Genomic DNA, 26270 nt, shown 5'->3' with positions numbered 1-26270 from the left:
GAAGAAGCCACTGCACCAAATCCTCCATAATAAATCCAGACTACGGTTTGCAACTGCACATGGGGACAAAGATTGTACTTTTTAGAGAAATGTCCTCTGGTCTGATGAAACAAAAATAGAACTGGTTGGCCATAATGACCATCATTATGTTTGGAGGAAAAAGGGAGACGCTTGCAAGCTGAAGAACACCATCCCAACCGTGAATCACGGGGGTGGCAGCATCATGTTGTTGGGAGTGCTTAGCTTCAGGAGAGACTGGTGCACTTTGCAAAATAGATGGCATCATGAGGGAGTAAAATTGTGGATATATTGAAGCAACATTTGAAGACATCAGTCAGGAAGTTAAAGCTTGGTCCCAAATGGGTCTTCCAAATGGACAATGACCCCAAGCATACTTCCAGAGTTGTGACAAAATGGCTTAAGGACCACAAAGTCAAGGTATTGGAGTGGCCATCACAAAGCCCTAACCTGAATCATATAGAACATTTGTGGGCAGAACTGAAAAAGCGTGTGCAAGCAAGGAGGCCTACAAACCTGACTCCGTTACACCAGCTCTGTCAGGAGGAATGGGCCAGAATTCACCCAACTTATTGTGGGATGCTTGTGGAAGGCTACTCGAAATGTTTGACCCAACTTAAACAATTTAAAGGCAATGCTACCAAATACTAATTGAGTGTATGTAAACTTCTGACCCACTGGGAATGTGAAAGAAATAAAAGCTGAAATAAATCATTCTCTCTGCTATTATTGTGACATTTCACATTCTTAAAATAAAGTGGTGATCCTAACTGACCTAAGACAGGGAATTCTTACTAGGATTAAATGTCAGGAATTGTGAAACTGAGTTTAAATGTATTTGGCTAAGGTGTATGTTAACTTCCGACTTCAACTGTATGTGTACACACACACACACACACACACACACACACACACACACACACACACACACACACACACACACACACACACACACACACAACCGTTCAAAAGTTTGGGGTCACTTAGAAATGGCCTTGTTTTTGAAAGAAAATCACTTTCTGTTCATTAACATAACACACAGTACCAGTCAAGTTTGGACACCTACTCATTCAAAGATTTTTCTTTCTTTTTTCTATTTTCTAAATTGTAGATTAATAGTGAAGCCATCAAAACTATGAAATAAAACGTATGGAATCATGTAACCAAAAAAGTGTTGAACAAATTCAAATATATTTTGAGATTCTTCAAAGTAGCCACGCTTTGCCTTGACAGCTTTGAAATCAATATGCTAGTTAAAGCAGCGCGCGGTCTGGAAAGGCAGTTTGCAAGTTAACTTACAGCAATATGTCCCCTGAACAATAACGAAGAGGTAGGTGAGAAGCTTGACCACGGAGACAGGGGTGAGAAGATGATGAAGCATAATCCATGAACTAACTGAAAAACAACTGGCATTTGGAAAGTTTGAGGTGATGGAGAAAGTGTGGTGGAACAAGTATTGTTAGCATTGTTAACCTCTCTATGGTATGTGGGACGGTAGCGTCCCACCACTTCAACAGCCAGTGAAACTGCAGGGCGCCAAATTCAAAACAACAGAAATCCCATAATTTAAAATTCCTCAAACATACATGTATTTTACACCATTTTAAAGATACACTTGTAAATCCAGCCACAGTGTCTGATTTCAAAAAGGCTTTACGAAGAAAGAAAACCAAACGAATATGTTAGGTGAGTGCCTATTCACAGAATAACTCTTTCCAGCCAAAGAGGATTCACAAAAAGCAGAAATATAGATAAAATGAATCACTAACCTTTGATCTTCATCAGATGACACTCATAGGACTTCATGTTACACAATACATGTATGTTTTGTTCGGTAAAGTTCATATTTATATCCAAAAATCTGAGTTTACATTGGCGCCTTACGTTCAGAAGTTCCAAAACATCCTTTGATTTTGCACAGAGCCACATCAATTTACAGGAATACTCAAACATTGCTAAAAGATACAACTGTTATGCATGGAATTTTAGATGCACTTCTCCTTAATGCAACCACTGTCAGATTTCAAAAGCTCAGAGCCCAATCAAGACACAAATATATCCGCCATATTATGCAGTCGACAAAAGTCATAAATGGCATTATAAATCTTCACTTACTTTTGCTGATCTTCGTCGGAATGCACTCCCAGGACTCCCACTTCCACAAGAAATGTTTGTTTTGTTCGGTAATGTCCAACATTTATGTTGAAATAGTTACTTTTGTTAGCGCGTTTGGTAAACAAATCCAAAGTCACGAAGCGCGTTCACTAAAAGCAGACAATGTTGAAAAGTTCCGTAACAGTCAGTAGAAACATGTCAAACGATGTATTGAATCAATCTATAGGATGTTTTTAACAAATCTTCAATAATGTTCCAACCGGAGAATTCCATTGTCTTCAGAAGTGCGATGGAACAGAGCTCCCTCATGTGAAGGCGCATGGTCAGCTCATGGCAGACCCTACTCATTCCCTTCTCTTTCGGCCCCATTTCACAGTAGAAGCATCAGACAAGGTTCTAAAGACTGACATCTAGTGGAAGCCTTAGGAAGTGCAACATTACCAATATCCCACTATCTTCAATAGGAGCCGAGTTGAATATCGACCATCCTCAGATTTCCCTCTTCCTTGTTGGATTTTTTTCTCAGGTTTTTGCTTGCCATATGAGTTCTGTTATACTCATAGACATCATTCAAACAGCTAGAAAACACTCTGAAGTTTCTCAATCCAAATATACTAATAATATGCATATTCGAGCTTTTATGGCTTTGTAGCAGGCCGGTTACTCTGGACATGCTTTTCATCCGGACGTGAAAATGCTGCCCCCTACCCCAAAGAAGTTAGATATCTTGCTTAACTGATCAAATAATTTAGTTTATGGTGTGAAAATTAGCTGGCTAATAGTCAGAAAGCAAACGTTACATCAGATGAGCTCACATTAGTAACCAATTTGCTATAGTATTAACTCGTATCAAATTTTATTGGTCACATACACGTGAATAACAGATGTTATTGCGGGTGTAGTGAAATGCTTGTGCTTCTAGCGCCGACAGTGCAGTAATATCTAACAAATTACACATGTACACACCTAGGTAGGAATGAATTAAGACTATATACATATGGACGAGTGACGTCTGCGCGGAACGGACTAAGATATAGTATAGAGTACAGTATATACATATGAGATGAGTAATGGCAGATATGTAAACATTATTAGTGACTTGTGTTCCATTTCTTAGTGGCAGTGATTTCTAGTCTATGCCTATTGGCAGCAGCCTCTGTGCTAGTGATGGCTGTTTAACAGTCTGATGGCCTTGAGAAAGCTGTTTCTCAGTCTCGGTCCCAGCTTTGATGCACCTGTACTGACCTCGCTTCTGGATGATAGCGGGGTGAACAGGCAGTGGCTCGGGTGGTTGATGTCCTTGATGATCTTTTTGGCCTTCCTGTGCTGTAGGTGTCCAGGTACTGTAATGTTATAACGCTTGAGAAACGGAAAGGAGTTGTATAACGCGTTAGTTGCTTACTGGACCCAGGCAATCTGTGAAATGTTAACTAGCTAACATACTCTCTGTGAACTGTGTTCCATGTACAGTATGCGGTTAATTTTCAGAATGAGAGAATTACAGTAGGTGAAAATAAGGCGTTGCTTGTTAAACAAGTGTAGCTGGTGCCTGGCTAAAGCTGGATGCCACTATAGAGGTGGAAGGAACGCCACACACTTTCCCTCTTTCTCACTTTATCAATACAGTGGATTAAAAGGTGTATGCCAGGTGTATATTCTGCCTGAAAGAGATCAGTTATGCAAACAAAGGGTATCATGCTCTGCTGGCACTTTGTAGAAAAGATGTCTGCAGGCAGAAAGTGTACATTGTAATAATGTGCAGTGTAGCCCAAAGATATTGCTTTTGTGTTGAACTTGACAGTAACACGTGTGGGTGAAGGGGTGATTAATTAATTATTTACTCAGTGAAGGTTGTTTTTGCACACATGTGGTCTTGTGCACTTGATCGACATCTACTATAGTGGCCGCTATAATAGAGCAAACAGAATGCCTGTTTCATTATATTTCTACTTAAGATGTATTGTTCCCAAGTGCAATGTGTGTGTGTGTGTGTGGTCACAAGCGTTCTATTATAAAGGCTGTCATGGCTACCTCCAATATTAGTGTATTGTTCCCAAGTGCAATATTTAGGTGTGTGTGTCTCAAGACTTGAATCATTTGCAGTAAAGTCTAGACAACAAATAACATTGATTGCTTTCTTTACATTTTTTTTAGCTGTGAGGTAGGTTCACATTAATTATCCACTTTATTTTGCACACAGACTGATCATGTAGATCATATTCTTTGTTTGATTAATTACAACCTGCATTTCCCCCTAGCAGGGATTTTCTTTGCATGTTTCAGTACAAAAAATGTCACCTTTTTTTGGGCCCTCACCAGTTTGCATCCCTGATCATAGCGCCTGATGGTTTTTGCGACTGCACCGGGTTGACTGAAAATTCATGTCTTAAAGTAATGATGGACTGTAGTTTCTCTCTTCTTATTTGAGCCGTTCTTGCCATAATATGGTCTTTTACCAAATAGGTATATCTTCTGTATACCACCCCTACCTTGTCACAACACAACTGATTAGCTCAAATTTATTAAAAGGAAAGAAATTACAAATGTACTTTTAGCAAGGCACACCTGTTAATTGAAATGCATTCCAGGTGACTACCTCATGAAGCTGGTTGAGAGAATGCCAAGAGTGCAAAGCTGTCATCAAGGCAAAGGGTTGCTACTTTGATGAATCTCAAATATAAAATATATTGATTTAACACTTTTTTGTTGTTGGTTACTACATAATTCTATATGTTATTTAAAAGTTTTGATCTCTTCACTATTATTCTACAATGTTGAAAATAGTTTTTTTTTTTAAATACAAAAATTGAATGAATAGGTGTCCCAACTTTTGACAGGTACTGTAACTCATTTATTTTAAGGAACTCAGTCCAGCTTTAAATGTTCTCTTGAGAGTTGTAGTAGAATGCAAAAGGTGCAATTTGGAAATTGGGTAGTGCATCACTAATTCCTCTTGTCACGTTAGTCACTGCATACCTAAGAGCTATTTTATATCTTGTTAGAAATGTCCAGATCAACTAGCCCATGTCAGCTAATGTTTTTTAGCTCAGATATCTTGTAATCCTGGAAGGGGGGGCCCTGAGTGAAAAAGTAGAATTAAGCGATGAACTTCACAGGGTGGTGAAAGTGCATGGTGATGTGTTTGATGCTACTTTCCAATAAATATATTCTTCTGGTGACATGACGATTGATCCTTGGCTGCTGTTTGACAAATAAAAATAGTATTTTCCCCCCTTTGTTTTCATAATAATCTCATGTAGGTTATACCAGCACTTTATCTGCGAGCTGTTCTATAATGAGTGCATGAGCCAAGACCAGTGTGCCTATTTGCGATATACACATTTATTATGACACAACCATCCGAGTTGAAATTGCAAAGGAAACCAATTTAACTTGTATGTTTTATTTGGTACATGGGAATTCAACCGCAGAAATTACTTTTGTACACGACGTCATTATGCACAGCCTTTTATGGAAATGTATCTCTGGTGGGGAAAATGCAAGAAAAAATTAATGCAGATTTTAGAATTTTTGCATAAAACTGATTTAAAGTAGGGGGAGGTTAGGGACCCCCTTATCTCCAATTCCTGCACCCCCCCCCCGTACCTCTCATGCACACTCCCCCTCTTCCTCCATATATCTCTCTCATTCTCTCCATCACTCCCTCTACTCTCTCTCAGGTCTGTCTCAGGTGGAGGAGATGGGGGTGCATGTGTTTCACGCTGGCACGGTGCTGAAGGAAGGGGGTGTGGTCTCTAGCGGGGGGCGTGTCCTCACTGTCACCGCTGTTAGGTCGTCCCTGGAGATGGCCCTGCATGCAGCCAATCGGGGCGTGGCCGCCGTGGGGTTCCTGGGAGCTGTGTACCGACGTGACATCGGTCACCGAGCCATCACCCACCTCGCCCAGCACAGGTGTGTGTGTGTGTGTGTGTGTGTGTGTGTGTGTGTGTGTGTGTGTGTGAGGGGACAGGGTGGACACACACACACACACACAGAAACACTCCTCATTCATTTCACTGTAATAGTTTGACAATCTTCAGGTTAGAACCCTACATTTTGTTTATTAGAGTACATATTGACAGGAGGGGGTATTGGCTAACCCTAGACAAAGTCTACCTCTGTGTCTGTCGTTTACACGTAGATTTTGCCTAGAAACAATGTGCATTTAGTATGAACTTGCTACGAACTCTCACATTCCAGTAGAGTTTGTCTAGTCTCATTTTTGTTCTGTATATCACACCTGCCAACATGCTCGCGTTTTGCGCGTTTTACCAACTACGCAATTCTCTGTCTATGTACGAGATCCGAGTTAAAAGTACGCAGAAATGAATAGGGCCTGATTTTTAAATAAAAAAATAAAAAATAAAAAAAATAAAAGTTGGACAGGGTAGGCAGATCTGGTATACTGTTACCGTGTAGATTTCCAGTCTGACTTTTTGTTTTCATATTTCAAAAACGTTCCTAGTTATGTTGGATTGGTGGAAGTTAACCTGGTAACCTGCATTTTTTTTACATTTCTTTTTTCACCTTTATTTAACCAGGTAGGCAAATTGAGAACACGTTCTCATTTACAATTGCGACCTGGCCAAGATAAAGCAAAGCAGTTCGACACATACAACAACACATAGTTACACATGGAGTAAAATAAACATACAGTCAATAATACAGTGAAAAATAAGTCTATATACAATATGAGCAAGTGAGGTGAGATAAGGGAGGTGAAGGCAAACAAAATATATATATAAATAAATAAAAATATAAAAAGGCCATGGTGGCGAAGTAAATACAATATAGCAAGTAAAAAAAAGAAAAAAAGTAGAGATTAGAAATAATGGGGTGCAAAGGAGCAAAATAAATACAGTAGGTAAAGAGGTAGTTGTTTGGGCTAAATTATAGATGGGCTATGTACAGGTGCAGTAATCTATGAGCTGCTCTGACAGCTGGTGCTTAAAGCTAGTGAGGGAGATAAGTGTTTCCAGTTTCAGAGATTTTTGTAGTTCGTTCCAGTCATTGGCAGCAGAGAACTGGAAGGAGAGGCATTAAACTGTAGGTTAGCCTAGCTAGCACATGACTAATGATTTGTACCCCTTAATAAGAATGGGTTGATGGACTTCGGAAAGAGAAACATTTGTAGGTAGTCTACCTAAAGTAATTCTTATACATGACAGTGAGGTAGAAGCTGAATTGAGAGACCACTTGACATTGGTAGAGGGCAAATAGCTCTAGCCTGATTGGGTGGTCGTCTCACCATAACCTATGACCCTTGCTGTGTGTCCCTCCCCCAGCAGAGGCCTAACCTATAAGGACAGCGGAGTGGACATCGCTGCGGGAAACCGGCTGGTAGACATGATCAAGCCATTTCCCAAGGCCACCTCTCGCTCAGGTAGTCACGTCAACCCCTCCTCATTGCCTTTAATCAGAACAGCTACAGCTGAGCTACTAGCTAGATAGCCTGCAGAGCTTTTCCCAAACTCATACCTATCCACTTGTAATGATCTGTGTAAGATTTGATTCGTTTATGATATGATTAGTTTCCCAAATCTCGCTGAGTACCCTGTCAGTTCCAATTCCACCTTTTTTGAACTATTCAAACTATTCATCAAGCCTCTGATTTAGATAAATCAGGTGTACTAGAATTGAACAAATAAGTGGAATGACTGGGCAACACTGGTATACGCATTATGGAAAAACCCTAAATCTAGACTATTTTTAGATGGACAAGATACTAGGGGTCAGTTGGATTGGGCATTTCATTACATGCCCTGCACTAAAGCAGTCTCTCAGTCAACCTATCATGATTTCACCTTATCCAACTAATTACGAAGCTCCAAGAAGGTCAATTATTTTCCTTTCCTTGTGAAATGAACATGAGAAAAGAAATTAGGTCTCGTCTACTTTATTTGGGTGTTGGATGATTTATTATAGTGACAAGGGCTTTAAGAAATACTGTACCTGTAGACATTGTTCCAAATTCTGTTTTAGTAAATCTGTAGCGATGGCACAGTTTTCTCGATTTGATCTACAAACACATTGCTGCAGGAAGCTTCAATTTAGTTTTCTACAATATATGTGTGGGTGAACGGATGGATGGATTGATTAATTTAGTTATTTAAAAGACAAAGGAAACCCAGTAAATTAGGGATACAAAGTATATTGAAAGCAGGTGCTTCCATACAGGTGTGGTTCTTGAGTTAATTAACAACCCATTATGCTTCTAGTCATGTATAAAAATGCCTGGTTGCCCATTTTAATTTGGCTACCATGGCATCTGTGGCTTTGATAGAGGGGTCTCAAAGGAGCATAGGGGGTTTAAAGTGTGTGTGTGTGTGTGTCAGTCACCAGATCTCAACCCAATTGAACACTAATGGGAACACCAACAAAACACCAATGAAGACATTTTTTGTGAAAGAATGGTGTTGAATCCCTCTAATAGAGTTCCAGACACTTGTAGGATCTATGCCAAGGCGCATTGAATCTGTTCTAGCGTCTCGTGGTGGCCCAGCACCCTATTAAGACGCTTTATGTTGGTATTTCCTTTATTTTGCCAGTTACCTTTACATCAACCGGATGTTTATTTTGATCCTAGACTGAATAGAATATTATTTAAAAAATATACAATGTTTTTAGTTATTTGGTGTATTAAACTTTTTCCCCAATGTGTTCTTTGTTTGTAAAAGACCTTTGTGTGTAAACAGTTGCCTTTATTCCCCTCCTGTCCACCAGGGTGTAACTTTGAGCTGGGGGGCTTCGCCGGCCTCTTTGACCTCAAAGCTGCAGGCTTCATCGACCCCATCCTGGTGTCTGGGACAGACGGCGTAGGAACCAAGCTCAAGGTAGGCGTGACTTCTCAAAACAGAAACGGTATATGCGACATTGCAGCCGTATTGCATATTTTGGTGCTGGAATAAAGCTGGGGAGCGTCATATTCCAAGTACAGGCTTTTCGTTCTTTTTCGTGAAATGTAGGATCATGTGCATATGTTTTAGCTGTTTCTCAATTACGCCATGATTCCTCACATCTCATCTCCTCGCCGACTCTGCTGTATTGGCGGAGAAGGTCCAAGGTCCCTACCTTAAACCTCCTTCGCTAATGTGTTTTAAGCAGGTGAGGAGAGATTATGCCAGGAATCACAATGTCATTAAGATCCTACAACCTCTTCATGACTTCATCTCTGCCTTCTCTAGATTGCTCAGGCATGCCAGCAGCACAGCACCCTGGGACACGACCTGGTGGCAATGTGTGTCAACAATGTGTGTCAACGACGTGCTGGCCCAGGGGGCGGAGCCTCTCTTCTTCCTCGACTACTTTTCTTGTGGCCGTCTGGATGTGGGCGTGGCCTCCGCTGTGATTGGGGGCGTGGCCGAGGCCTGCGGTTTGGCGGGCTGCGCTCTGCTGGGTGAGGGTGTGGCAGTCAGATGTCATCTGTAAGATGCAAGGATGGGTGTGTGCGCTCACTATCTTGTGTGTTCAGGCGGTAAGAAAGTGGAGATGCTGGCTGATTTACTGGGGGTGTAGCGAAAACAACGAAGTAGAGTTTTAGCTGCTACACTGGAAACCATCTTTATTGTTGGGTGTGAGCCAGCCATCAATTTCTGGGTTCTACATTGTGTGTGTGTGTGTGTGTGTGTGTGCACATTTGCAACTGCATGTATGTGTGTTTTGATCATATATTTGTGTTAACAACTGTTTTTCCATTCATCCAGGCGGCGAGACTGCGGAGATGCCCGGTGTGTACGGCCCCGGAGAGTACGACCTGGCAGGGTTCTGTGTGGGGGCGGTGGAGAGGGGCGCCTTGCTACCCAGGCTGGGGGACATCTGCGACGGGGACCTGCTCATCGGGGTGGCCGCCTCAGGGGTGCATAGCAACGGATTCAGCCTGGTCCAGAAGGTCCTGGAGAGGGCAGGAGTCACCTACAGCTCTCCTGCACCTTTTGGGAAACCTGGACAAACTGTGGGTAGGTTAATGAGATCATATAAGCCCTTACACAGAGTAAACTTATGTTTCTTTGAGAGAGAATTTCTGTGGGTTTGTCTGCCCAACCTTCTCTCATACTTTCTCTTGAAAGGAGGGAAATGGACAGTTTTGTGGTCATTTATCTTTTCCACTATGTAGGGTTCACCTGCAGAAGGTGCGATCTTCCTGCCTGTTACCAGTCTTATCCCAGTCTCTATTGGTAATCTTTTGTACTGTTCAATTGTATTATTGTAAAGTTTATCTGGGTCCAAGAAAAGTGCTCTATGAATCTAATGTATCATAATTAAAGTAATTCACCGTAGAGGTTCCTTTTCCCAGTCTAAAGTCTTCCCCCGTGTTGATCGACAGGTGAGGTTCTCCTGACACCCACTAAGATCTACAGCCGCCTGCTCCTGCCAATCCTGCGCAGCGGCGCCATCAAGGGCTATGCCCACATCACTGGGGGCGGCCTATTGGAGAACATCCCCCGAATGCTGCCTCAGGAACTGTCCGTTGACCTGGGTGAGAGAGAAACACACACTCTTCTTATTGCCCATGTTTTTAAAGTGTAGTGGTAAACAATGTAAGCTCAGCAAAAAAAGAAATGTCCTCTCACTGTCAACTGCGTTTATTTTCAGTGAACTTAACATGTGTAAATATTTGTATGAACATGAGATTCAACAACTGAGACATATAAACTGAACAAGTTCCACAGACGTGACCAACAGAAATAGAATAATGTGTCCTTGAACAAATGGGGGGTCAAAATCAAAAGCAACAGTCATTATCTGGTGTGGCCACCAGCTGCATTAAGTACTGCAGTGCATCTCCTCCTCATGGACTGCACCAGGTTTGACAGTTATTGCTGTGAGATGTGACCCCACTCTTCCACCAAGGCACCTGCAAGTTCCCGGACATTTCTAGGGGGAATGGCCCTAGCCCTCACCCTCCGATCCAACAGGTCCCAGACGTGCTCAATGGGATTGAGATCCGGGCTCTTCGCCGGCCATGGCCGAACACTGATATTCCTGTCTTGAAGGAAATCACGCACAGAACGAGCAGTATGGCTGGTAGCATTGTCATGCTGGAGGGTCATGTCAGGATGAGCCCGCAGGAAGGGTACCACATGGGGAGGAGGATGTCTTCCCTGTAACGCACAGCATTGAGATTGCCTGCAATGACAACAAGCTCAGTCCGATGATGCTGTCACACACCGCCTCAGACCATGACGGACCCTCCACCTCCAAAATCGATCCAACTCCAGAGTACAGGCCTCGGTGTAATGCTCATTCCTTCGACGATAAACGCAAATCTAACCATCACCCCTAGTTAGACAAAACCGCGACTCGTCAGTGAAGAGCACTTTTTGCCAGTCCTTTCTGGTCCAGCGACGTTGGGTTTGTGTCCATAGGCGACGATGTTGCTGGTGATGTCTGGTGAGGAACTGCCTTACAACAGGCCTACAGGCTCTCAGTCCAGCCTCTCTCAGCCTAATGCGGACAGTCTTAGCAATGATGGAGGGATTGTGTGTTCCTAGTGTAACTCGGGCAGTTGTTGTGGCCATCCTGTACCTGTCCCGCAGGTGTGATGTTCGGATGTACCGATCCTGTGCAGGTGTTGTTACACGTGGTCTGCCATTGCGAGGACAATCAGCTGTCCGTCCTGTCCCTGTAGCAATGCCTTAGGCGTCTCACAGTACGGACATTGCAGTTTCTTGCCCTGGCCACATCTGCAGTCCTCATGCCTCTCCTTGCAGCATGCCTAAGGCATGTTCACACAGATGAGCGGGAACCCTGGGCATATTTCTTTTGGTGTTTTTCAGAGTCAGTAGTTTGCATAACTGTGACCTTAATTGCCTACCGTCTGTAAGCTGTTACTGTGTTAACGACTGTTCCACAGGTGCATGTTCATTAATTGTTCATTGAGCAAGCATGGGAAACGGTGTTTAAACCCTTTGCAATGAAAATCTTTGAAGTTATTTGGATTTTTATGAATTTTCTTTGAACGAAAGGGCCCTGAAAAATGGACGTTTCTTTTTTTGCTGAGTTTATGTGAGGATGAAACAGTTGTCCATATCAGATACCTGATGCTGTTTTGCTCTGTTGTAGGGCTGTCTCCACCCCAAAAAATCTTAGTTGACCGAAAGTCGTCTCTTTTGACCAATCGATTGGTTACAATTTTTAAACGTATATTTTTCCATTTAGACAGGCTTTTTGTTTTTTTGTTTTAATGAAATCAACTATATGCTTTGAGCTTGTCTGATGCTTACCGTTTTGAAATAAGACAAATGCCTCAAGGGTGCCAGAGATCTAGATAACCAAAGGAAAACACCTTAACCTGACCCTGGCTTTGGCAGATTCTGCCATTACTCTCCTGAAGTTGCTGGTAATAGGCTACAAGAGGAGTCGGCAACCTTTCTCACGTGGAATGCCAATTTCTTAACATCTCCAAGATGCAGAACTAGTCTTACAAACCTAAAAAAACACATCAGTTACTTTGCCACTATATTTCCCACTTAGTGAAAAGTGTACAATGCTTTCAATGCTAAACAATAATTAAGTATAGGAGATTACTTGTACATTTATCTCTGTAGAAGACATAAATGGGTTAATCAATCATGTTGGGTGTTCATAGTAATATTAGGTCCCCAAATGCATTTCTCTCTGTGTTAATTAGTTTTTACATTGTTCATGTTGTAAATTACTATTGTTTCTGGAAACAGCTTTTTTAGTTTTATTTATGGAATATCTATGTAGGCGTACAGAGGCCATTATTAACAGCAACCATCACTCCTGTGTTCCAATGGCACGTTGTGTTAGCTAATCCAAGTTTATCATTTTAAAGGGCTAATTGATCATTAGAAAACCGTTTTGCAATTATGTTAGCACAGCTGTAAACAAAACTATTCTGATTTTAAAGAAGCAATAAAACTGGCCTTTAGACTAGTTGAGTATCTGGAGCATTAGCATTTGTGGGTTTGATTACAGGCTCAAAATGGCCAGAAGCAAAGGACTTTCTTCTGAAACTCGTCAGTCTTTTCTTGTTCTGAGAAATTAAGGCTATTCCATGCGAGAAATTGCCAAGAAACTGAAGTTGTGCTGTGTACTACTCCTTTCACAGAACAGAGCAAATTGTCTAACCAGAATAGAAAGAGTGGGAGGCCCCAGAAACAGACACCTCACAAGTCCTCAACTGGCAGCTTCATTAAATAGTACCCACAAAACACCAGTCTCAACAGTGAAGAGGTGACTCCGGGATGCTGGCCTTCCAGGCAGAGTTAAAGAAAAATCCATATCTCAAGACTGGCCAATAAATAGAAAAGATTAAGATGGGAAAAAGTACACAGACACTGGACAGAGGAACACTGCCTAGAAGGCCAGCATCCTGGAGTCGCCTCTTCACTGTTGACGCTAAGACTGGTGTTTTGTGGGTACTATTTAATGAAGCTGCCAGTTGAGGACTTGTGAGGCGTCTGTTTCTCAAACTAGACAGCTGCTTGAGCTGCTGTTCCTCTTATAGAATATTAAAAAGTATTGTGGAGCTCCTGCGCCTCAATATAAACCGTACCAGCGGCCAAAGTGAGTATCGAACCTATTTCAGTCAAAGTCGAGCACTAATAAGTAATTAGGTAGGTCTATTTTGACGTTTCCATTGGATCAGAGCATGCCATTTTTCTCTTTCACACTGAGTGGTTATCGAAAGGGAGAGCTGGAAAGATTTTTCAAATAGTTTTGAGGAACAATTGTAAAAATAGACTGCTTGCTGTTTGAGGTGAAAACATTACTTTGAGAAGCTCCATAGGTTATTGGTGGTGCGTTAATCCAATCAGAAATACTAGCAGATCCCCAAATCTGCACGTTTATATGCCTAAATTTGCACACAGGCCAGGTAGCCCATAAACCTTTGTGTGCGCGTCCTTACTCAACATTTGACAGGAGTGCTCCAAACAACAAAAGATGATGACTAAAACCCGTAAATGGAATGAAATAAACCAAAACTTGTTTGTGACTAGTGTAGCATAGGTTGTTCACTCTGCAAAGCATGAATTGGATTTTAGTCTAGGCCTCCGCAATCGATTAGTTCACTCACAAAAACATGCGTGTGTTACTGCTTGACTTAAATAATCTTGGTCGATCAAAAGCCTAACGACCAAACAATCAACTAGTCGACTAATTGGGGTCAGCCCTAAACTGTGGTTGGTATTTACTTCATATTGAATGTGTGTGTGAGCTGCACTGTATGTCCCACCCAGACGCATCCCGTTGGATCATCCCCCCCCTGTGTTCTCGTGGCTCCAGGAGGAGGGGGGCTTGTGTGAGGAGGAGATGGGGCGCACCTTCAACTGTGGCCTTGGGGCTGTGCTGGTGGTGGCCTTTCCGGACGCCCAGAGGGTTCTGAGGCAGCTTCAAGCCCACGAGGATGCGTGGATCGTGGGCTCGTTGGCCCACAAGCAGCCTGGTGAGAGACAAGCTAAAGCATGGGTAGTGAAACTCTTATAACAATGCTACAGGAATTAGGGATTCTGTATACTCACATACCGATAAGGAAACTGATTCTATACAACATAGTTAATCTGGTTAATGAGGAAATGCTCTTCAGATGTTCACATTAAATGTAATTTTTGTATTGATGGGTTCAAACGTGCGCGCATGCACACACAGATAAGACTCTCTCAGCGATTGGTGGTATTCATCTTTGTCGTTTTACTGAGTTTTGTTTGTGGGAAGGGGCCCGAGCCGGTGGTGATCAGGAACCTGAAGCACAGCCTGCATTTAGGCCCCTCTCCCTGCGTAGTAGACCAGGGGCCCATGCAGAATGGAGCGTCTCAAGGGGATAACAGCAGCACCGTCCCCCGCAAGAGGACCAGGGTGGGCGTCCTCGGCACAGGTTAGTGTTGTGTATGGTGTGTGTCACTATATCTGAAATTGAAAACCCTGATAAGGGTCAACAGATGTGTATACAATTTTCTTTTTACAAGCAAACGTCATGTTCAAGTAATGCGTGCACATGCGTTCAACAAATCCCTGTAACAGAATTGGCTATAAAACTGATGTTGGCACCAGGGTTGCCAGGTTAACTTCTCTAGGGTAGGTGAGACGCTAACGTCCCACCAGGCCAACATCCGGTGAAACTGCAGAGAGCTAACATTTTAAATACACCATTCGTTGTATTAAACATTCTTGTAAATACATGTATTTTACATCATTTAAAAGATGAACGTCTTATTAATCCAGCCGCTGTGTCAGACTTCAAAAAGGTTTACTGCAAAAGCAAACATGCGATTTTCTGAGGACGGGGCCCCCACACACACAAGTATTACTAGCATTTTCTAACCAAGCATTAGCGTCACGAAAGTCAGAAATAACAATAAAATAAATCGCTTACCATTTGAAAATCGCTTGCCAAGTGTCCTAACTACAGTGAATGTTCGTTTTGTTTGATAAAATCAATTTTTATAGCCTAACACGAAACATTTGTAAACCGGTTGCGTCGTGATTTCCCTCTCATTCAACTGTGGACGAAGCGTTCGTGGTAATTACACACACTAAACAAACGTTTATCCAGTCATGGTTGGTTTCATTGCAATCCTCTGGTTGTTACTAACACAACCATACATTCCCGGGACGTATTGACCGAAACAAACCGATTTGAAGACACCAGACAATGACCTCATTGCGCACCAATGGTAGGACCGGTCTATCGTTGATTGACTGTATTTTGGCCCAATGACCACTGATCATCTTGAAATCTAGCTTTGAGAGGTAAACGGCAATATGTAATGGTTATACGTTTGAAGACCAGCCTTTGTCGTAAACTCTGGCGTAAAAGAGGTTCATTCGCCATTGCAAATCCTACTTGACGGAGCCACCAGTGTTACGCATAGCAGTACATATTCAATAGCATTTTCAACAAGTTTATATTTAAATTATGGCGAATAAATCAGGAAAAGCTAAAACAATGTCTAGGTATACAGATTTAACCCACATTATAGAGGAAATTGATAGAGACAGCCCCCAATCTCACAGCTAGCCTTCAGGGAGCTGCTCATCCAGGAGCTTGCTAGCTACAGCAAGTCCACTGCAGCACCTTCTGCTCCGTCAACCAGTGGTGTTCACCTGCCCAGATTCATCTCTGCAGGCATGAATGTGCCTCAGGGCAAAAAGGGCACAGTGGGGAGGCAACGTTGTGCCCTTTGTCACAGGAAATGCCCCATCACTTGCATCACCTGTTCAGTAAGCATCTGCTTTATAGCAGAAAGAGACTGCTATGGGCCATGGCACCAGCAGCACAATATTGTGTAGAGGACTGAGGGTCTTCACAATATGTATCTATTTATTTATTTATAAAATATACAATATTGTAAATAGAAAATGTGTAAATAGTTACCCTTGTTTGTTTGTTTGTTTATTTATTTTATTATTTTCATATATACATATTATTTTTTTTGGGGGGGGGTGTTAGAATAGCATGTATCTATTTTATATATATAGTTATTTCCTTCAAAATGTATCACTGTACCAATTCGGCCACTTGGGTACATTTGTGTGGGACACCTGGGTGACTTCATGCTCAAAGTCATGTAGCTCGCTCAGTTTTGAAGTTATCTGTCTAAAACTTTGCTCAGCTATTGTTGCCATCTTATGTTCTTCATTCAAATCATCCACAGCATTATATCTATATGTTTGGCTGGTCATTTGAAAGTTGATGCAGCAACAATAAAAAACAGAAAACGTATGTGTATTTTCTTCTACCAGATCTATTGTGTTATATTCTCCTACATTCAATTCACATTTACACAAAATTCAGAGTGTTTCCTTTCAAATGATACCAAGAATATTCATATCCTTGCTTCTGGGCCTGAGCTACAGGCAGTTAGATTAGGGTATGTCTTTAGGTGGAAATTGAGAAGAGGGGTTACCCCAAAGAAGTTAAGCAAACATTTCTAGCCCCAATGACCTCTCAACCCGCCCACAATAGTTTCCGCAGCAAGAACAGTTGTCACATTTATCCAGTAAACTTTTTTTCCATAACGTTATCGAGCAAGTTAAGAAGGAATAGCGGTGTAATTTGTAACGAGACAACCGGCTAAAAAACAATGGTTTTCCATCAAAATAATTATTGTGAGCTTAAGAATATCACAATAGAAAATATAATTCACCCTTATTAAACTCGCCAGATCATTTTCTATCAATGGATGTCGATTTTACTTTTGACTGCTATGATTAAGCAATAAGGCCTAAGGAGGTGTGGTATATGATCAATATATCACGACTAAGGTCTGTTTTTTTGTCATACCTTTTGTACACAGTCTATGCCACAGCTTTCAACCAATCAGCATTCAGGGCTCAAACCACCCAGTTTATAATTGTAAATAAATCCCTTTTGCGCATGTGTATAACTATAGATAAATCCAACATGAGAGTTTGAGTGACGAAGTTGGACAGACGATCTCAATATCTGTGCAAGAAACACTTGAACAATTTCAAAAAATGAATGTTGGACTATTTTCTGTCAATGGTGCCGTTATTATACTGCACAAAAATATAAACGCAACATTTCTGGTGAGTATGCAGGCCATGGAAAAACCTGGGACATTTTCAGCTTCCAGGAATTGTGTACATTTCCTTGAACATGGGGCTGTGCATTATCATGCTGAAACATGAGGTGATGGTGGCGGAGGAATGGCACGACAATGGGCCTCAATCTCATCACTGTATCTCTGTCCATTCAAATTGCCATTGATAAAATGTAATTGTATTCATTGTCCATAGCTTATACCTGCCCATACCTCACCACCACCATGGGGAACTCTATTCACAATGTTGACATCAACAAACCGCTTGCCCACACGACGCCATACACGTGGTCTGCAGTTGTGAGGCTGGTTGGATCTATTGCCAAATTTTCTAAAACGACAGAGGCGGCTTATGGTAGAGAATGCCAGAGAATTACATTCTCTGGCAAAAGCTCCGTTGGACATTCCTGCAGTCAGCATGCCAACTGCACGTGCTCTCAACTTGAGACATCTGTTGCATTGTTTTGTGACAACTGCAATTTTTTTTGTAGTGACCTTTTTATTGTCCCTAGCACAAGGTGCACCTGTGTAATGATCGTGCTGTTTAATCATCTTCTTGATATGGCACACCTGTCAGGTGGATGGATTATCTTGGCAGAAGAGAAATACCCACAAACTTGGATGTAAACACATTTGTGCACAACATTTGAGAGATGTGCTTTTTGTGCATATGGAACATTTCTAGGATATTTTTTACTTCAGCTCATGAAAAATGGGACCAACACTTTACATTATGCGTTTTAATATTTTAGTTCAGTATAAATAGCCTACTTACAACTGGTAAAAAGTTGTCACGACATGCGCATGTGCTGCTCTACACACAGGCGCACAACCACCGGCCCTCCCCATCTCTCACTCACTCATTAATAGCCTACTCACTGCCTGATAGATACAGCACCAGTCAAACGTTTAGACACACCTACTAATTCAAGGGTTTTTCATTTTTACTATGTTCCACATTGTAGAATAATAGTGAAGACATCAAAACTATAGTAAACAAATGAAAATATATTTTGAGATTCTTCAAAGTAGCCACCCTTTGCCTTGACAACTTTGCACACTCTTGGCATCCTCTCAACCAGCTTCACCTGGAATGCTTTTCCAACCGTCTTGGAGTTCCGACATATGCTCCATCACTCTCCTTCTTGGTCTAATAAACCCGTACACAGCCTGGAGGTGTGTTGGGTCATTGTCCTGTTGAAAAACAAATGATAGTCCCACAAAGCGCAAACCAGATGGGATGGTGTATCGCTGCAGAATGCTGTGGTAGCCATGCTGGTTAAATATGCTTTGAATTCTAAATAAATCACAGACTGTGTCACCAGCAAAGCACCATCACACCTCCTCCTCCATGCTTCACAGTGGGAACCACACATGCAGTGATCATCCGTTCACCTACTGTGTCACAAAGACACGGCTGTTGGCGCCAAACCTCAAATTTGTACTCATCAGTCCAAAGGATATAGTTCCACCGGTCTAATATCCATTTCTCGTGTTTCTTGGCCCAAACAAGTGTCTTATTATTGGTGTCCTTTAGTAGTGTTTTCTTTGCAATTCAACCATGATGGCCTGATTTCCATGCAATCTCCTTAACTGTTGATGTCTGTTACTTGAACTCAAACATTTATATGGTGTGCAGTTAACTCTAATGAACTTAACCTCTGAAGTATTGGTAACTCTGGGTCTTCCTTTCCTGTGGCGGTCCTCATTAGAAGCCATCTTATAGTAATGATGGACTATCATTTCTCTTTGCTTATTTGAGCTGTGCTTGCCGTAATATGGACTTGGTCTTTTATCAAATAGGGCTATCTTCTGTATACCACCCTTACCTTGTCACAACACAACTGATTGGCTCAAACACATTAAGAAGGAAAGAAATTCCACAAAATAACTTAACAAGGCACACCTGTTAATTTAAATGTATTCCAGGTGACTACCTCAAGCTGGTTGAGAGAATGCAAAGCTGTCAAGGCAAAGGGTGGCTATTTGAAGAATCTCAAATATAAAATATATTTTAATTTGTTTAACACTTTTTTGGTTACTACATGATTCCATATGTGTTATTTCATTGTTTTGATGTCTTCAATATTATTCTACGATGTAGAAAACAGTAAATAAAGAAAAACCCTGGAATGAGTAGGTGTGTCAACCTTTGCTTGGTACTGTATCTTTTTTTACAGGAAATACCATGGCGACCGCGGGACAGTTTGGAAGTAGGCCAAAAACCCGCAACCCGTGTCCAATACATTTTCACAAAGTAGTCTAATGGCAACCCTGCTTGTGATCCTGACAAACTTCGCAGTGATTGATGACCATAAAAACACAAGACTGATGGCTATAGCTATGCTCAAGTACAGTGGCTTCAGAAAGTATTCACGCTCCTTGACATTTTCCACATTTTGTTACCGCCTGAATTTAAAATTGATTCAATTTATATTTTGTCATTGGCTACACGCAATAATACCTAATGTCAGTGTATTTTGAGATGCATATATCCATCTCAAATTAATAAAAAATGAAAAGCTGAAATGTAATGTCTCGAGTCAAGTGTTCAACCCCTTTTCTAATGGCAAGCCTGAATAAGCAATAGTGTTTGACATGATTTTTTTAAATGAACAACTTCTCAATAACCCAGTGCATTCAAAGTATTCAGACCCCTTGACTTATTCTAACATGGATTAAATCGTTTTCCCCCCTCAATCTACACACACTACCCCATAATGACAAAGCAAAAACTAGTTTTTAGATATGCTTGCGAATCAAAACACTGAAATCACATTTGCATAAGTATTCAGACCCTTTACTCATTACAGCCTCGAGTCTTCTTGGGTATGACATTACAAGCTTGGCACACCTGTATTTGGGGACATTCTTCTCTGCAGATCCTCACAGGCTAAGTCAGATTGGATGGGGAGCATTGCTGCACAGCTATTTTCAGGTTTCTCCAGAGATGTTCGATCGGGTTCATGTCTGGGCTCTGGCTGGGCCACTCAAGGACATTTAGAGACTTGTCCCGAAGCCACTCCTGCGTTGTCTTGGCTGTGTGCTTTGTGTCGTTGTCCTGTTGCAGGGTGAACCTTCACCCCAGCCTGAGGTGCTGAGCGCTCTGGAGTCAGAGATCCTTGATAAACCCTGTACTTTGCGCTGTTCCTCTTTGCCTCGATCCTGACTGGTCTCCCAGTCCCTGCCGCTGAAAAACATTCCCAGAGCATGATTCTGCCACCACCATGCTTCACCGTAGGGATGGTGCCAGGTTTCCTCCAGATGTGACGATTGTCGAGTTCAATCTCGGTTTCATCAGGCCAGAGAATCTTGTTTCTCATGGTTTGAGATTCCTTTTGGTGCATTTTGGCATGTGCCTTTTACTGAGGAGTGGCTTCCATCTGGGCACTACCTTAAAGGCCCGATTGGTGGAGTGCTGCAGAGATGGTTATCTTTCTAGCAGGTTCTGCCATCTCCACAGAGGAACTCTGGAGCTCTGTCAGAGAGACCATTGGGTTCTTGGTCACCTCCCTGACCAAAGCCCTTCTCCCCCGTTTGGCCAGGTGGCCAGCTCTAGGAAGAGTCTTGGTGGTTCCAAACTTCTTCCATTTTTAAGAATGATTGAGGCCACTCTGTTCTTGGGTACCTTCAATGCTACAATGTTTTGGTACCCTTCCCCAGATCTGTGCCTCGACACAAATTTGTCTCTGAGCTTTACGGACAATTCCTTAAATCTCATGGCTTGGTTTTTGTTCTGACATGCACTGTCAAATGTTGGACCTTTGTTATAGAGACAGGTATGTGCCGATTTAATTTACCATAGGTGGACTCCAATCCAGTTGTAGAAGCTTCTCAAGGATGATCAATGGAAACAAGATGCACCTGAGCTCAATTTCGAGTATCATAGCAAAGGGTCTGAATACTTATGTAAATATGGAATTTCTGTGTATTTGTAGTAATTTTGCTGAAATTTCTAAACCTGTTTTTTGCTTTGTCATTGAGGTATTGTCTGTAGATTGAAGGGGAAGAAATTATTTCATCCATTTAAGAATAAGGTTAATAAAGTTACCTTAACTTTTCCCAAATTGTTACATTATAGCCTTATTCTTAAATACTCAGAATACTTTCCCGAAATGCACTATACATACAATTATCTGTAAGGTCCCTCAGTCGAGCAGTGAATTTCAAACACCATTTTAACCACACAGACCAGTGAGGTTTTCCAGTGCCTCGCAAAGAATGGTATCTATTGGTAGATGCAAAAAAAAAATATCCCTTTGATCATGGTGATGTTATTAATTTCACTTTGGATTGTGTATCAATACGCCAATTCACTATAAAGATACTGGCGTCCTTCCTAACTCAGTTGACAGAGGAAGAAAACTGCTCAGGGATTTCAGCAAGAGGCCAATGTTGACTTAAAAACAGTTAGAATTTAATGGCTGTGATGGGAGAACTGAGGATGGATCAACATTGTCAATTAGGTTAGTATTGTGGAGTAACTACAAAGTGCAAATAAGGAAGCATGTACAGAATAAAAATATTCCAAAGGCACTAAAGTAATACTGAACAAAATGTGGCAAAGAAATATTACTTTTTCTCCTGAATACAAGTTGCTATGTTTGGATAATCAATACAACACACTGAGTACCACTCTCCCGTATTTTCAAGCATAATGGTGCCTGCATCATGTTATGGGTATGCTTGTAATCGTTAAGGGAGAGGAGTTTTTCAGGATAAAAAGAAACGGAATGGATTTAAGCACAGGCAAAATCCATTCCGTGTAAGAAATTCACCTTGCAGCAGAACATTAACATATAACACAAGGCCAAATCTACACTGGCTTGCTTACCAAAGGGTCTCCAACCTTTTTATACCATGAGAGCTACTTTTTTAAATCTGTCCCAAGTAACTTTTTTTGGGGGGGGGGGTTTAAATGGGCACTATCTCTCCCCCTCCCTCCTGCAACACTTCCCTGGGTCCTTGGTGTACAAGAGAAAGTAATGCAATGTTTTCTGTCAATATACCGGTTAATAAACAACTAAGGGGGGCCCTATAAAATCCCAGACCCCCCCCCCCAATTTTTTCACTTTTATTAATCACTCTTAAAATTACAATTGTTCATGGAGAACAACGCAATTCGAGATTCTGAGTCCATGTCGATGCTTAAATAAAAAAACATATTTCTCCTTTTTATTGTACATTTATAGCAAGTGAGGAATGTGCCAGTTTAGCCACGGTTCTGTGCTGCTCATGTCATGACAGTTTGCAAATAAGATATTTACTCATGATATACTTCTGCCAGGTAAGCCTACTTTGCAGTTAATTAAAGCTTTTGGGGAAAGTATTTGTCAACCCACAAGACGGTTTTACGTAAACTGGCTACACATGGAGCGATTAAAAAAAAACGCACAAATCCACACAGACTCAATGTTGCGTTCATTAGATAGTAGCTGTGAGCTTGCGGTGTCTGAGTTGTTTGCCCGTTTGCGGTGGAACATGTGAAAATTGCATCTACTTTAAGAATTGTTTGGCGAGCTACTCCTAGGTGGGCTGCGAGCTACTGGTGGCTCGCGATTGACCTGTTGGAGACCCCTGCTGTAGTCCATTGTTAAAGGGATAGTTCACCCAAATTTCAACAGATGGTCGTTACTGTGAAAGTTGTCTAAGTAGAGCCTACATGTGTAGAATTGCAGTTAAGTGGATACTAGTGCCCCATAGCTAATTGCAGTTAAGTTTTTAATCTGTATACCAGTGTTCACTGCCTTAAGTGTGTGTGTGTGTGTCAGGCACCAACCTGCAGGCACTTATGGAGCAGGCAAAGAGAACGTCCAGCTCAGCAGAAATCGTGGTGGTAATCTCCAACCGGCCGGGGGTCTTGGGCCTCAAAAGAGCCTCTCTAGCCGGCATTCAGACACGGGTGGTTGACCATAAGCTGTATGGTAGCCGGGCAGAGTTTGACGGCACCATTGACCGCGTGCTGGAGGAATTTGACGTGGAGGTGGTGTGTCTCGCTGGCTTCATGAGGATCCTCACAGGGTCCTTCGTCAGAAAATGGAAAGGTAGGATCACCCAGCTTTGTGTGTGCATCAATAGTAGGTTTGTGTGTTTTATCTGTGATGACACTGTATCACAGAAACAGTGATTTGTTCCAAAAAAGCATTCCTTAAATTCACTTGCTCTCCCTTGAAGTTACATGGTTTAAGGAATGCTTTTTTAAATCCCTCAGAGCACCTGATTTTCCTTTTTTTTGATCAAGCTGGACTGGAGTGTGTTTGGGTATGCTTTCATTCTATTAAAGATGTGTGTGTGTGTGTGTGTGTGTGCGTGTGTGTGAATAATATATTTTGTGTGTTGTAGGAAAACTGCTTAACATCCATCCATCCCTGCTGCCCTCCTTCAAGGGGGTGAATGCCCAGAAGCAGGCTCTGCAGGCGGGGGCACGGGTCACCGGCTACTTTGTGGCTGTAAGTACTGTACTTGGAACAGATCCTGCCTCCGCTTACCAATACTAACCATAACCAGATGTTATAAAAATTAGCTCGGATCAGATCTTAAAGCCAAACTTATCCTGTGTTTCCTGGTCCACTGCAGAACATGGTTGAACATTTTTCCATTAGAAGAATCGATGCACATTTAGTTTGTTATCCATATCTTGAGATCGAAAAGGCTTTATCTAGTAACCCCTCACCTCTAGGGTTAAGCACAAGCTCGGATTTCTCTGATACATTAGGTGGAATTCTAGCCATATTGCCTACACCTATCCGGTCCTTTCAGATGCATAAGTGCCTAGGGTTAGAGGCTAGAGGTTGTTCTGGGACAGGACCGTAGACTTGGATGACGCATCTTTTGTATCTGTCCCATTATGGTGTCTGAGCACTACCATTGAGGTCATCTTCATTTTGAAGTGGAGTTCTTCTACTACTGAAAGGGTGCATACCCGGAGTGTGTTGTTTAAATAGGTATAAAGCCAATGTTTGTGATTTACTGCTACCTACAGTTATGGAATGTTTTATCACAAGTATAATTCATTGGCTGATCTCATGATGGATGGAATTATGTGATCCTTCCTTTAACACATAGGAAGTCTCACCCAGTTGACTACTTCAAAAATGTTGTCTATGGACAGGACTTAAATATTTCACTTCCTTCTCAACCATAGGAAGAGGTTGATGCCGGGGCCATCATTGCTCAGGAAGCAGTGCCTGTGTTGATGAATGATACTGAGGAGAGCCTATCAGATCGCATCCGGGAGGCGGAGCACCGGGCCTTCCCTGCCGCCCTGGAGCTGGTGGCCGGGGGTGGCGTGAGCCTGGGGGATGACGGACGCATCGTCTGGAACCCAAACGCACAGGGCTAAACCTCACCACAGTACCACCACACCCTGGCCCCCATCCCCAAAATATCTTACCCCCTTACCTCAGAATACATTGGTCCCTACTTAAAAGCAGTGGCTCTACTGACCTGTGTAGTAAATGGATTGCCTTAGTGTAAGCAATGTCTCCCAAAAATCAACCTCTTATTGTTTATAATAGATATTTGGTCAAAACAACGAGGCTATAATGGAATTCTTCAAAGACCCTCCCTCATCTCTGGTAGCCACAAACTGGTTTATTCCAGATACATTCCTTGTGCCATTGCTACAATGTCGAAATAACTCATTCCCTTTGCACACATTCCATTGGTACTATTATGTAAGAATGTTAGAGTAGTACTTGAACTATGATTTTCGGTATATCCTCGAGACATTGCATGACGTGTCAATCTATATTGTTTGCTATGCCAGCTGGGCCAGTCGTTGTAGTATGATTATCATGAAGTGAGTCAAGGTTGTTCTCTGCATATACTTAGTGACAATGCCCAAACGGCTATTTCTGCCTGCCCTTGCATTAAACTTGCACTGTTGAACAACTTTCTTTTGTAGTTTTCATCGGCAAACCAGTAAGACTTCTTCGTCAGACTTAACATGCAATAAAGTTATATTGAAATGTAACGAAAGGCTTATGACAGTCTTCCCTGCAAACCAAAATCGGTTCTGAATGTTCTCGGAACATTTCATTAGGTTATGGGACAGGTGTACAAACATACCAAGTGTTCCAACATTAAAAAAAATCTAATTTACTGAATCATTTAATGTTCGTATTTAGGTTGCACACAACATTCCCTTGTTACAACTGAAAACATTGAATTAACAAATTACCTTTCTCTAGCTCCGCTATACTTTATCTGCACTCCTTGGTGTAGGCATTGGTTAGGATTTTCCACCCTCTTACGCTAATCATTTCAAATGTATAAAGGAGAGTGAAGTGTACACTTCAGGAGAAAGGACGCAGACCTGGGCCACATTCAGCATCCCTTGACGTAATCACCAATTACAAATGACTGGAAAGGTGAAAGATGTGTGGTGAAACACTTGTTCACCTAGCCAATCAGTTATTACGTTAAGGCATGCCCTTGATTTCTCAAGTAGTCTTTCCTCGATTCCTCTCATCTCCTCAATGCACAATGGAGCCAAGCTCCGACAAATGCATTTTAAGGAGGTGAGGGCAGAAGACAAACCGGGATAATTGCAAATGAGCCCTGGAAATGTTGCTCAGTTGAGGTTATGTTTTTCTATGAGGGGAT

At 41.9% G+C, this 26270-nt stretch overlaps 1 pseudogene; it reads left to right on the top strand.

The window, feature by feature from the left end:
- The window catches only part of LOC129859508 (trifunctional purine biosynthetic protein adenosine-3-like), a 28323-nt pseudogene extending 2301 nt beyond the window's left edge, over nt 1-26022 (top strand).
- The last annotated feature ends 248 nt before the right edge of the window (nt 26023-26270 follow it).

The sequence above is a fragment of the Salvelinus fontinalis genome, chromosome 7 (assembly GCF_029448725.1).
Source record: "Salvelinus fontinalis isolate EN_2023a chromosome 7, ASM2944872v1, whole genome shotgun sequence".
Lineage (NCBI taxonomy): Eukaryota > Metazoa > Chordata > Actinopteri > Salmoniformes > Salmonidae > Salvelinus > Salvelinus fontinalis.
The sequence above is the reverse complement of the archived record's forward strand: the minus strand, read 5'-3'. Positions and strand labels throughout refer to the sequence as shown.